This window comes from Notolepis coatsorum (genome assembly GCF_963971535.1).
Source record: "Notolepis coatsorum genome assembly, chromosome: 10".
Taxonomy (NCBI): domain Eukaryota; kingdom Metazoa; phylum Chordata; class Actinopteri; order Aulopiformes; family Paralepididae; genus Notolepis; species Notolepis coatsorum.
Window position 1 is genome coordinate 29524964 of NC_140174.1, and position 15144 is coordinate 29540107.

Genomic DNA, 15144 nt, shown 5'->3' on the forward strand with positions numbered 1-15144 from the left:
TGGCAGTTGTATAAAAGCATTACACCACTTGCAGTCGTGATTTGTGAACAATAAACCATGCCTAGGGGGTCTAACGACCACCCGTAGGCATGGTTTATTGTTCACAAACCACTCCTGTGCGTGATGTAATGCTTAATTACAGTTTCGATTGCTTAAGTACGATTTTGAAAACAGGGCCTGGTTTTTCTAAATACTACACAATTAGCACAACCACACACACAAGCAGAACACGTCACATCAATCAACATGTCAACATGGAGAATCCCAACAAAACATGTCTCAGTTTTCATGCTACTACAGTAGTGTGCCTCTAACACTGTAAGCTCAGCAAATATCAGACAAACATAAAATACTGTATCCAGTACAGGTTACGATTTAAAAAAAAAACATTTAAATTTAAAGTACAGAAAATACTAGACATTTCTTTGCTTAGCTGGATCTGGCCACAGTATTTATGGGAAACTGGGACATGTTGTTGTGATTCTCCATGTTGACATGTTGACTGATTTGGAGAGAATTATTATTTTTTTCATCAGTCTGCATCATTGGTCGTGTGTAGTGTTTGGTGAATGTATTGTATATTTGCACATTATCTGTGTACTTCACTCTCCTTCCATTTTGGTTGAAGACAGGTGAACTAACCTGCTGCATTTGTATAGTGCTTAACCCTGATTGGAACCAAGCCTGAATGTCTTGCCCTAAGGTCTCAACAGTCAAGCTGAGATGGCTTGTTTCCCCAGGTCTTGGTTGCAACGTGGTGGACATGGAGTCGGACAACGTTTTTAGCAAAAATAACTATATTTATTCACTATACCTACTATAACAGAGGTGGAGAACTGGTTACACCAGCCTCCTTGGTTCAGGCAAAATTGAACATGGTCAAAAAGCAAGCAGGGTGAGAGAGATGACGATGCTCCCGGTCTGTATATATAGCATGGATCCTCTCGTCACCACACCTGTGTTCAATTACAAAAACCAATCAATCAGTGAACATCAATTAGACACTACACCCACACCACCATGTGAATGCAACACAGAAGACAGTAAGTATACCCACCACCATGTGAATAATATACACATAACAACAATTAAGCAATCATGTGTTTGTGCACCTGCTGGCTGTGTTTAACCAATTGGCATACGTGTGGTAATTTGACATTCTGTGTCTAATGTAATGCAGGTGTGTTTAGTGTTTTGCAAATCACTGTGTGTATTGTTTTGCAAAAAGTATGAGGTTGACATTGTGATTATAGTGGTGCAAATGTTTTGCTTCGTGAGTGTAAGGTTTTGATTATTTAAGCATTACATCACGCGCAGGAGTGGTTTGTGAACAATAAACCATGCCTAGGGGTGGTCGTTAGACCCCCCTAGGCATGGTTTATTGTTCACAAATCACGACTGCAAGTGGTGTAATGCTTTTATACAACTGCCACATTCATCCAACCTTATTGCTATACAATAAACACACATTAATCGAAGATTTATTGAAAAAACCATCCGCCAGAAAAAGTAGTTCCCACAACAACAAAAAAGAGAAATTGCCTCCATGTGGACGCAGCTCGGAAGTGCATCCAACCAACTAACACATCCAACTGCCTTTCAACTAAGACATCCAACCAACTAACACATCCAACTGTCTTTCAACTAAGACATCCAACCAACTAACACATCCAACTGTCTTTCAACTAAGGCATCCAACCAACTAACACATCCAACTGCCTTTCAACTAAGACATCCAACCAACTAACACATCCAACTGCCTTTCAACTAAGACATCCAACCAACTAACACATCCAACTTTTCTTTAGTTTTTAATTATGAAGTTAGTGGTTGTTATTGGAATTATTGATTGATTGATTGATTGATTGAACATTTTATTACCAGATGCAGAATGGGTACAATGCAGTACGGCTCAATACACACAATTGTTAAGGGGATGCAGACCTACTTTCTATAGAACTTCATTCTTAGATGCTTCTATAGAAAGTAGGTAAAACAAATTAAAAAGTTTTCTTTGCCCTATAGGAAAAAAAGGTTTTCTTCGCCCTATTTTTTTTATTTATTTCTTTAAACCTACTGTAGAGGGCCTAAACGTAACCAGTTGGAAACCAAGCGTACAGTAATACAATTAGCAATCAATCAATCAATCAACTCAATAGGCCATGCTCACTTAGAACAGCGCAGCACTCAGCTGCTTCTACAGTCAGGTGTGTGTGTCAGAGACTCTCCCCCGCCGTTGCAGACAGGAGTGTGTGTGTGTGTGTGTGTGTGTGTGTGTGTGTGTGTGTGTGTGTGTGTGTGTGTGTGTGTGTGTGTGTGTGTGTGTGTGTGTGTGTGTGTGTGTGTGTGTGTGTGTGTGTGTGTGTGTGTGTGTGTGTGTGTGTGTGTGTGTGTGTGTGTGTGTGTGTGTGGGGGTGGGTGGGTACGCCAGCGTCGGACAGTGTGAGAGTGAGCGCTGCAGTCAGGGGGAAGGAACAAGAAATTTAAAATAAAATTGCAAATAATCAATAAATCAATCCGCGATTTTTCTTTTGTTCTAAAATGACTCATGACCCATCAATTACATCATCCAACATTGTTTAAAGGACTAAGACATTTGCCGTGACAGAATCGCTTTATATTTAGTCGTTATGACGTTATCAACATATCCATTTGTTAAAGATTATTGTCCGCCATCTTGTTTTTGCCGACCGAGTGATCCTGGCGGAGTGATGTGATTCGGTTGTGGGCGGGTCCTGGGACCAGGAGCGTAGAATGGTCCCTATACATACGTGTAAATGGACTGTTTCAGCCAATCAGAATCGAGAAATTTGCATGCCGTTGTATAATGTGTAATAGTTTAGATTTGAGTGTTTATGCAATCGAAAAAAAGGGAGCATGTCTATGTTCCCCGGGTCCTATGTTCCCCGGGTCCTATGTTCCCCGGGTCCTATGTTCCCCGATTGATTGATTGATTGATTGAAAATGTTAGACCACCAGCCCTGATTCCAAACTCTAACCTTAACCAACTTCGAAAGAGGGCCTACGCTTAACCAGTTCGAAACAAGGCGGACATTAATAATTAATAAAATAATAAAAATGTATAAAATTTTCAATCTATTAATCAATCAAGCGGGAACATAGGGATGATCCCGAAAAAAACTGAAATGGTATTTTCTTTTCAAATGACAAACACATACATCTATGAGTAGACATTTCTAAGCACCCATTGAACACATGGTGTGCAGAATGGAAAACACTGTAGTATGAATTGAAAACACTATATGAATGTTTTATCAGTAGAATTATGCCTTTGCATGTTCAGTGTTACACAAAGATATTACCATATGTTTTTACGTATACTCAAATAGAAAACAAGACACAATATTTTACAGTATTTGTACCCAAAATGTGCAGTCTACTGTATATTACAGCAAACAGGATGGGAATGGGATGAACATGGGATGAAATTAAAGAAATAACAGAAAATAGGCAATAAAATAAACAAAACAACTAGGCTGCATCCTGCCTTCGGTCCCTGCCTGGCCACAGGACCTCATCCACAGCCGCAGGCGATGTTCTCCCTGGCCAAGCAGCGGGGGAAGAATTGCCTACAATGGCACATGAAGCCTTGACAGGCCTCAGCAGTCACATCGCCACATACGCATCCTCCATGGCTTGCAGCAGTGGGATCCATATCTGCAGATTCCTCTCATACACCTTCCATCTCCAGGGAGAGAAAAACTCCTCAATTGAATTGAGGAAGGGAGAGTATGGAGGGAGATGCAGGACGGAAATTTCAGGATGGCCCCTGAACCAGACACAGACCAGAGCAGCCCGGGGGAAACTGACGTTGTCCCAGACAACAACAAACCTGATCACCTCTGTGTCATCTATAGTCTGGTTGAACAATAATGTTGTAGTGTGTCCAGGAATGCTATGAGAGGGGCAGTGTTATTTCATTTTCATGTAAGCGGCACGGTGGTGTAGTGGTTAACACTGTCGCCTCACAGCAAGAAGGTCCAGGGTTCGAATCCCGCTTGGGGACCAGGTTTCCATGATGCCAGTTACCCAGGTGGGGTATCTCCCAGGCCTTTCTGTGTGGAGTTTGCATGTTCTCCCCGTGCTCGCAAGGGTTTCCCCCCCCGATAAGATAAACCCAATGGAAAAACATGCACAACAACAAGATCGCTAACGCTGTGGCGTCCTTGACGAAGACGGACAGGAGCACTTGGATTGGTCCCCTGGCGCGGCTCACGTGGCGCCTGTCTGCTCCCGGCTGCCCTTGGGGGGGAAGGACGACGGGATGGGTTAATCGCAGATACGCATTGTATGCATGGTTCGCATGTGTGCCAAATGGTGACCTCGGAGCAGGTCCTAAATTATATTCGTTTATTTGGAAGGGACAACATATATATATATATTTTTTTTTAAAACCACACACACAAGCAGAACACGTCACATCAATCAACATGTCAACATGGAGAATCCCAACAAAACATGTCTCAGTTTTCATGCTACTACAGTAGTGTGCCTCTAACACTGTAAGCTCAGCAAATATCAGACAAACATAAAATACTGTATCCAGTACAGGTTACGATTTAAAAAAAAACATTTAAATTTAAACTACAGAAAATACTAGACATTTCTTTGCTTAGCTGGATCTGGCCACAGTATTTATGGCCAGTATTTAGTATTTATTTATTTATGGTCGTTAGACCCCCCTAGGCATGGTTTATTGTTCACAAATCACGACTGCAAGTGGTGTAATGCTTTTATACAACTGCCACATTCATCCAACATTATTGCTATACAATAAACACACATTAATCGAAGATTTATTGAAAAAACCATCCGCCAGAAAAAGTAGTTCCCACAACAACAAAAAAGAGAAATTGCCTCCATGTGGACGCAGCTCGGAAGTGCATCCAACCAACTAACACATCCAACTGCCTTTCAACTAAGACATCCAACCAACTAACACATCCAACTGTCTTTCAACTAAGACATCCAACCAACTAACACATCCAACTGTCTTTCAACTAAGGCATCCAACCAACTAACACATCCAACTGCCTTTCAACTAAGACATCCAACCAACTAACACATCCAACTGCCTTTCAACTAAGACATCCAACCAACATACCACATCCAACTTTTCTTTAGTTTTTAATTATGAAGTTAGTGGTTGTTATTGGAATTATTGATTGATTGATTGAAAATGTTATTACCAGATGCAGAATGGGTACAATGCAGTACGGCTCAATACACACAATTTTTTTTTTTTTATCCACTTTTTCTCCCATTTTCTATATTTTCTCCCATCCCAATTTCGTATCATCCAATTCAACCCTCCCCTGTCATGAACGCTGTTTCTTGCCTCCCACAAGCCGGCTGCAATGTGGACTAAGTCATACATAGCACAAGTCCCCTCCGGTACTTGAGGTAACAGCAGTCGCATCTTTTCACCTGCGCAGCTCGATCTCTCAGTGGCGAGGAGTAATGCGTGGGAGGCTCACGCTGCCCCCGACACTTCCTGATTCTACTGCGCAGGCGCACCAACCGACCTGTAGGAGACGCGGTCCACAACGCCCAATCCCCACCCTTCAGTTTCCCTCCCCGTAATACGGCCAATGTGTATTACTGCGGACGACCAGCTAAACTGAAAACAATGTGGAGAGCTGGATTCGAACACGCGAACCCAGCGTTTCCACATTGGTGGCGAGTGCCTTGCCCACTACACCACCTAGCCGCCCACTATACACACAATTGTTAAGGGGATGCAGACCTACTTTCTATAGAACTTCATTTTTAGATGCTTCTATAGAAAGTAGGTAAAACAAATTAAAAAAAATTCTTTGCCCTATAGGAAAAAAAAGTTTTCTTCGCCCTATTTTTTTTATTTATTCCTTTAAACCTACTGTAGAGGGCCTAAACGAGACCAGTTGGAAACCAAGCGTACAGTAATAAAATTAGCAATCAATCAATCAATCAACTCAATAGGCCATGCTCACTTAGAACAGCGCAGCACTCAGCTGCTTCTACAGTCAGGTGTGTGTGTCAGAGACTCTCCCCCGCCGTTGCAGACAGGAGTGTGTGTGTGTGTGTGTGTGTGTGTGTGTGTGTGTGTGTGTGTGTGTGTGTGTGTGTGTGTGTGTGTGTGTGTGTGTGTGTGTGTGTGTGTGTGTGTGTGTGTGTGTGTGTGTTTGTGTTTGTGTGGGGGTGGGTGGGTACGCCAGCGTCGGACAGTGTGAGAGTGAGCGCTGCAGTCAGGGGGAAGGAACAAGAAATTTAAAATAAAATTGCAAATAATCAATCAATCAATCCGCGATTTTTCTTTTGTTCTAAAATGACTCATGACCCATCAATTACATCATCCAACATTGTTTAAAGGACTAAGACATTTGCCGTGACAGAATCGCTTTATATTTAGTCGTTATGACGCTATCAACATATCCATTTGTTAAAGATTATTGTCCGCCATCTTGTTTTTGCCGACCGAGTGATCCTGGCGGAGTGATGTGATTCGGTTGTGGGCGGGTCCTGGGACCAGGAGCGTAGAATGGTCCCTATACATACGTGTAAATGGACTGTTTCAGCCAATCAGAATCGAGAAATTTGCATGCCGTTGTATAATGTGTAATAGTTTAGATTTGAGTGTTTATGCAATCGAAAAAAAGGGAGCATGTCTATGTTCCCCGGGTCCTATGTTCCCCGGGTCCTATGTTCCCCGGGTCCTATGTTCCCCGATTGATTGATTGATTGATTGAAAATGTTAGACCACCAGCCCTGATTCCAAACTCTAACCTTAACCAACTTTGAAAGAGGGCCTACGCGTAACCAGTTCGAAACAAGGCGGACATTAATAATTAATAAAATAATAAAAATTTATAAAATGTTCAATCTATTAATCAATCAAGCGGGAACATAGGGATGATCCCGAAAAAAACTGAAATGGTATTTTCTTTTCAAATGACAAACACATACATCTATGAGTAGACATTTCTAAGCACCCATTGAACACTGGTGTGCAGAATGGAAAACACTGTAGTATGAATTGAAAACACTATATGAATGTTTTATCAGTAGAATTATGCCTTTGCATGTTCAGTGTTACACAAAGATATTACCATATGTTTTTACGTATACTCAAATAGAAAACAAGACACAATATTTTACAGTATTTGTTACCAAAATGTGCAGTCTATTGTATATTACAGCAAACAGGATGGGAATGGGATGAACATGGGATGAAATTAAAGAAATAACAGAAAATAGGCAATAAAATAAACAAAACAACTAGGCCGCATCCTGCCTTCGGTCCCTGCCTGGCCACAGGACCTCATCCACAGCCGCAGGCGATGTTCTCCCTGGCCAAGCAGCGGGGGAAGAATTGCCTACAATGGCACATGAAGCCTTGACAGGCCTCAGCAGTCACATCGCCACATACGCATCCTCCATGGCTTGCAGCAGTGGGATCCATATCTGCAGATTCCTCTCATACACCTTCCATCTCCAGGGAGAGAAAAACTCCTCAATTGAATTGAGGAAGGGAGAGTATGGAGGGAGATGCAGGACGGAAATTTCAGGATGGCCCCTGAACCAGACACAGACCAGAGCAGCCCGGGGGAAACTGACGTTGTCCCAGACAACAACAAACCTGATCACCTCTGTGTCATCTATAGTCTGGTTGAACAATAATGTTGTAGTGTGTCCAGGAATGCTATGAGAGGCGCAGTGTTATTTCATTTTCATGTATTCGTTTATTTGGAAGGGACAACATATATATATATATATTTTTTTCTTTATTATCTCCCCCCCCCCCCCCCCCCCCCCCTTCTTTTTTCGTTTTTCTCCCCTCCCAATATTAGTCGTTATGCCAATTCCCACTCCCCTTCCTGGTCGTTGCGCACTCTACCCCCTACCGTCGGTCGGGGAGGGCGGAGACTATCACATGCTTCCTCCGACACATGTGTACCCAGCCCACCGCTTCTTTTCATCTGGCAGCGCGGACTCTCACTGGGAGTGTAACGTGTGGAAGGTCACACTACCTCTCCCAGATCCTTCCCTTGCTGTGCATGCGCCCCGACTGAACTGTAGGAGTTGCTGTTTACAACGACCAGGACCCACCCTCGCCGGGTTTCCCACCCGCTAACACTGCCAATTGTGTTAGTATGGACGGTCGGCCAACCCGGAAGCACCACAGCTGGATTCGATCCCACTGTCTCTGTGGTGGTAGACAGACGCTTAGTCCGCTGCGCTACCCGGCCGCCCTAAGGTTAGACATTTTTGAATGGTGGTACTGTAGGTAAACTTTTCCACAACATACTTCCCTGCACTGACAAGACATTCGGAAGAGCTGTTTTATGGGTTTGATGGTGACACCTGTAAAAGACCAGTTTGTGTGACAGTACTCAATATGAGATAGAATCAGACAATGTAAATAGCTTTAGCAGCACTACTAGTGGTTAGAAAGGGTCTAATGTGTTTAAACTTAATGTTCTGTAGGTTGAATCTGATGGTATTTGCAATTTTCTTAACAGGTGAGTGTCGGATCTAAAATGACACCGAGGTATTTAGTTCATGCTGCTCCCCTCCCAGAAACACATTGGAACTTTGCATGATGATTGGCCCTTTGGAAAATGTCATAGGGGTCAAGGGTGGCATGGTGATGGAGGACGCCGTGATGGTTGATGGCAGCAGACATTATTATGTTCCCTCTGCGCTGGCCAGATTTCAGTGATGGCACGCTGGCCGATTACATTTCTGCCGCGCCACATTCTTTTTCCAAGGTTGAACTTTATCAATGAATATAAATTCATGCAGCCAAATTGCACAACAGCCTTTGGCATTTAGAAATGTGAACATGTTTGACAGTGTGTTCTGTGTGAACACCAAGAGAGGGAATTCAGGAAGAGTGTGCAATATATAGAGAATTGTGTGTAGTGTTGAGAAAAATGTGTGGTTTGGAATGGAAATCTGAGTCTAAAGCAGAATTGCTTGGAGTTCAGCAGAATTGTTTTGGCAGTTGGTACATGAGTTTCAGGTTGTGCACATTGTGTCTGATGTTCCAATTAATGTGTTTAAACAATTGTGAAAAACTGTAAGCAATCATGTGTTTGCGTACCTGATGGCTCACACTCATAGCCATGCTGATTTGGCTAAATGACCTCCAGCCGTTTTCGTTTGAAACAACTTTTAGTCAGGGGAGTGCCATGGTTTCTCCATAGAGCCCTGTTGTACTTCTTTTAGCGCAGCAGTTCGTGCAGGTAGTGGACAACTTAGTCCCATGGCTCAGTTGGTATTGCTGAACATGGTATGGTAGATTTGGCTTATACTGGGCCAAATCTGGGCCCATGTTTTGCTCCTTGAGTGTAAGGTTTTGATAATTGAATGAATGAATGAATGAATGAATGAATGAATGAATGAATGAATGAATGAATGAATGAATGAATGAATGAATGAATGAATGAATGAATGAATGAATGAATGAATGAATGAATGAAAAGTTTATTTTTGAACATGTATTCTCCATGTTCCTCCAAAGGAAATCACAATATAAAGCTCCGTCAAACAGAACAATCATAATGAAAAAGAAATGATAAACAAAACAAAAACAATGTAGTTAGTTAGTTGTCATGTTCAAAAAAGGAGTAGAGGGAAGCTAAGCTTATTGATCCCTACCCCCTTACATTTACATGTTTCTTCCATTAATTTTACTTGATATAACATAAATGAGTATACCACATTATATAATATACTTTTACTTATAGTACAAACAGAAAAAACTTGAGTCGCTTGACAGCAGTAAATACAATACAACATAACACAATATAATATAACTTCGTTTATCCCCATTACTCATTTCTATATTTCTCTAATGTGTATTTTTTAAGCTGCTTTTTAAATTGTGCAATATGTTTACTCATTTTGATGTATTCAGGTAAGTTATTCTACAAATTCACTCCACAAACGGATATGCACAATTTCAGCGTATAGTGTCTGCCATTGGTTGTGATTCCTTCTCCCTCTTAAGTTATATTCTCCTTCCCTGTCTCTGAACCATCTTTGAATGTTGCCTGGGATTAATTTATATCTGGCTTTGTATACAATGAGAGCAGTTTTTAAATCAACTAGGTCCATATATTTCAATATTTGTAGCTTCAAAAATAAGTTATTGGTGTGTTCATTATATCGTACATTGTAGACTATTGTTATTGCTTTTTTTTGCATGGTGCATATTGGCTGTAGAGTGATTTTGTAGGTATTACCCGTATTACAGTAGTTCATATATGGAAGGAAGAGCGTACAGTCAGTGTATACAGTGTTTTTTGGTTTAGAATGTGTCTTATCTTACTTAAAACTCCAACACTCTGTGCCAATTTTGTCTTGACATATTTGACTTGAGGTTTCCAGTTGAGTTTGTGGTATATTATTACACCCAGAAATGTATTCTCAAATACTCTTTCTAGTTTAATACTATCAATCATTAGTTTCAACCGGTGTTTTTTCTTGTATATCACATTTACCAAATATCATGAATTTGGTTTTTATATTTAATGATAATTTATTTGCATCAAACCACACTTTCGGGGAGCTCCAGTAGCTCACCGCGTACCTCGAGCGCTATTTCGGCGCCGGGGACAACCGTGCTCGTCACGGATCTGGGGTTTAGCGAGTTCGATCCCGGACTGCAGCCGTGCCTTTCTCAGAGTGTCTTCCCCCCATCTGTACCCCCATTCAACCTGTTTCTGTCTGTCGGTCATTCTTGACCAGAGAAAATGCGATAAACGCAAAAAAGAGCCAGCGGAATGGCCAAAGTAAAAAAAAAAAAAAACACACTTTCAACTTGGATAGCTCAGCTGCGGCATTCTTTAACGCGTTTGGAGGTTTTCTCCTCACAGAAGACAGTTTTTTTCCCCAATATTTAGACGCATTAATAATAATAATAATAATAATAATAATAATAATAATAATAATAATAATAATAATAATAATAATAATAATAATAATAATAATAATAATAATAATAATAATAATAATAATAATAATAATAATAATAATAATAATAATAACTTTATTTGTATAGCACTTTTCATACAGAGGTTGCAGTTCAAAGTGCTTCACAACAGTAAAAAATACAGGCATAAGTGAGCATAAAAAGATAGACAGGTAGCAAGGTATGGCAAATCACAGTGTTTCACATTAGCATCTAGCATCCCAATAGGCTCTCCGCTTACAGTTTTCAGTAACACAAATAGTAAAAATAGTTTAAAATGATTCAGTTTAAAAATAGTCAAAAAATTATAAAATAGAACGGACATAAAAAATACAGGCATGAGCGAGCATAGCAAGGTATGGCAAATCACAGTGTTTCACATTAGGATCTAGCATCCTAATAGGCTCTCTATTTAGTAATACAAATAATCACAGTGTTTCACATTTGGATCTAGCAAATAATAAAAATGTTTAAAATGATTCAGTTTAAAAATAGTCATCAGTAAGAAGTAAAAAGTGCAATAACCGACACATGAATTTGATAGGCAGTGTATAAGAGTAGGCAGGGTAAGAATAGTGCAGGTAAATACAAGTTGTGTCAGGATATCCCTGATGTTTCCTCTTGCCACTAGATGGTAGCAGATATCTATCAGTGAAATGCCTGAGCAAAGAGATAGGTTTTAAGCTGTCTTTTAAAGATGTCTAGCGAGTTGGCTTCCCTGATGTTTTGGGGTAGTTTGTTCCATAGTTTTGGGGCATAGTTGATAAAGGCTGCATTACCGATCCTCTTTTGACTGCTCAGCAGCTGATGATCGCAGTGTTCTTGCTGGTGTGTAATTTATTAGAATGTTGGCGATGTAGCCAGGTCCCTGTCCATTTAGAGCTTTGTATGTAAGGAGAAGGACCTTAAAGTCAATTCTAAATGTTACAGGAAGCCAGTGTAAAGCAGCTAAGACTGGACTAATGTGCTCTCTCCTTTTGGTTCTAGTTAGCAGTCGGGCTGCGGAGTTTTGGATTAGCTGAAGCCTCTCTGTGGTTTTCTTAGGGAGACCTGTGAAAAGTGCATTACAGTAGTCTAACCGGCTAGATATGAATGCATGAATTAGCTTCTCAGCATCGTTCTGATTAATAAATGGTCGTACTTTTGCTATATTTCTGAGATGGAAGAACGATGTTTTCGTCACTTTGCTAATATGAGAATTGAAGTTCAGTTCTGAATCTATGACAACCCCAAGACTAGTGACCTAAGATTTGATCCAAGGGGTTAGTCCCCCCAGGTTCTTTATTGATGTTTCTTTTTTAGTTTTACCTATATCATTTACAGTATGAATAGTTTAGGGCCCATAATTGACCGTTGCGGCACACCACAGGTTATGTTTGACTGATTGGACCTGTACCCATACCTTTCCAATTTTAGTAGCATAATATCATGATTGATAGTGTCAAAAGCCTTCTTAAGATCTATGAATACCCCTATTGCAAACTTCGTATTATCAATTATGCTTGTCAGTTCTTCTACTAGGTGCATTAGTGCCAATGACGTTGAATGATCCATATAAATCCATATTGACTTTCTATAAGTAATGCATGTTTATCAATGAAAGTGTCCAACCGTGCAGCACATTTATTTTCCATTATCTTTGAGAACTGGGAAAGGAGAGAAACCGGCCTGTAATTGGTGAATAGATTTTTCTCACCTGCTTTGAAGATCGATATCACTTTTGCAGTTTTCATTTTGGTGGGAAAGGCACCCAGTTTGAATGAAAGGTTACATATGCACTATGTAATATATTTGTTGATTAATCCCACTGGTCACAATGGTGACCGTAATAATGTTTTTGTTATAAGGCTCTGCAAATGTTACTGAATGATGTAGCAATGTATTTCCAGCTAAATTGAAATAATAAACAAATAAAGGGTCTCAATTAAATATGTGGTAGTAAAAATAACCTGTGGGAGGATTTCAACAAGATAAATGCGACAACAGTGCAAAATATTTCACTATGATATTTCAAAGCAAAAAAAAAAAAAAAAAAATATATAATATATATATATTTTTTTTATATGCTGCCCCCTGTGCCTATGAAAATGCCCCCGCGTGCCTAATCTACCCGACGACTACATAGCCCTTTGCGGCTGGAATATATTTGCTTTGGTCCTGTGATTTATGGAGCGGATAATCGCCGACGCCTGCACGTGTTGGATTTACCCCGCGAGGAGTCAAGTCGAGTCGGCGCCTCAGAGAGCCTGAGGCCGACTAGCTTTCTTCACTGTGGAGCTACAGTCTACAGGAGAACAGCTGTATTCGTCTGTGGATCAAGAGGCTACTGCACCGGCTTCTGTACCTGAAGTCTCCTTAGTCATCGTTGACCAGATGTTCTACTACCGACAGATCTTCTACCCCTGCTGGCTTACAACCAGGGGGAACCCCTTCCAGTATCTCCCGCTATATTACTAGTGTACCATAGATATAATTCCCTAAGATTCAGGTCGTATAATTACCTCCTGCGTAACCAGAGAATGGACATTCATTATTGATTTGCCTACGCATATTCCTTTGCCTTACAAGTGCATTCAAAGAATAATGTAAAGTATCCTATGTACCTTTTGCTCCATTAAATACTTGATTATACCTTTGTTTGGAACCGATTTCATTGTGGGAAGTGTTCATCATATTCATATATCGTGTACTGTATGGCCAGTAATTAAAGTACATAAAGCGGTAGTGGTTTAATGATACCATACTTATCAATACAGTCAGGGAATTGTACCCCTCAGTTACAATTGGTCCTTCGAGGAGGAGGGTAACTAGTGTAATATTAATATAGCGGTATTAATATTGACATGGCCTATGATGAACACTCCACAAAATGGTTCTCCTAAAGTAGATCGCCCGCAGCGTAGACGGCAGACACCTCAGTACTTAGAGGATTACGTTGCCAATATACTACCCAGCCTTCTACAGACGGTAAACGCGGAAAAAGTAGAGAGTAAAATTATGTCCGACCCTATCTCCCAGGCTACCCCGCCAATAGAGGCCCTAGTGGGTTCTAACGGAACTGACCAAGCTCACGGTAGGGACCAGGAGGGACCTGACACGACTTTACCCCCCGCCAAGACCGAAGAAGTAGTCCCCGGAGAGCTCCAGGATAAAGACAGCTCTCCAGGGATGGAACTTTACCCGCTACAAGAAGAAGAGACCCCGGAGATGGATCTCCAGGACTCGCCACAGGAGAACAGATCTCCAACGAGTACTGCCAGGAGCGGATCACCTCAACCAGCGTCTTCCCCCAGCGGGGCGGACAAGATGCTGGCACAGGCATTCCTCGCCAGCCTAGCAGCCTCTACAGAGCGCGATCGACTCCAAGCACAGATGCTTAGCGAGCGCGAACATTCTTCCATGGAAAGAGAACGCCTTCAAGCGCAGCAACGGAGCGACGAAGATCGTATACGTCTAGAGATTAGACGCCTTCAGACGGAAGAGAATATGGTAAGAGACCGGGCCGAAGCAGAGCGCGCCGCCGCCGAAGCAGAGCGCGCCGCCGCCGAAGCCCAGCGCGCCGCTGCCGGTGCCCAAAGAGAAGCAGAGCGCGCCGCCGCCGAAGACCAGCGCGCCGCTGCCGGTGCCCAAAGAGAAGCAGAGCGCGCCGCCGCCGAAGCCCAGCGCGCCGCTGCCGGTGCCCAAAGAGAAGCGGAGCGCGACATCGCTCTCACCAAGCGCGAAGCCGAGCGCGACCGATTACAAGCGCAGATAATGGAGCAGCTGATCGCCAGGGCAACACCCCCTCCCTCCGCACGGGGTTCCAGGGCCTCGTCAAGACACGGGTCAAGGGCACCCTCCCCTACCCGATCAAGCGACCCTGAGCCCGACCACCAGAGAGAGCCTATACCCCCCTCCGAACTCCTTCCCCGACCGGTCCACGCGAGGACCAGCTACAAGGAAGAAACGGTCTACACCGCGGAGAGGCTACATAGACGACTACAGGATCTAGAGGACCTGCCAGAGCAAGAAGAAGAGGGAGAGGAGGAGAGTCAAGCCCGACAGCAGCACAGAACTCCACAGGACCAGGAGGTCCAGTACAGCCCAGGCTCTACCCCCGCGGCTCTGCGCTACAGACCCCCGACTCAATTCACGGGTGAGCTTGACGCACGACCAGCCCCGAGGAA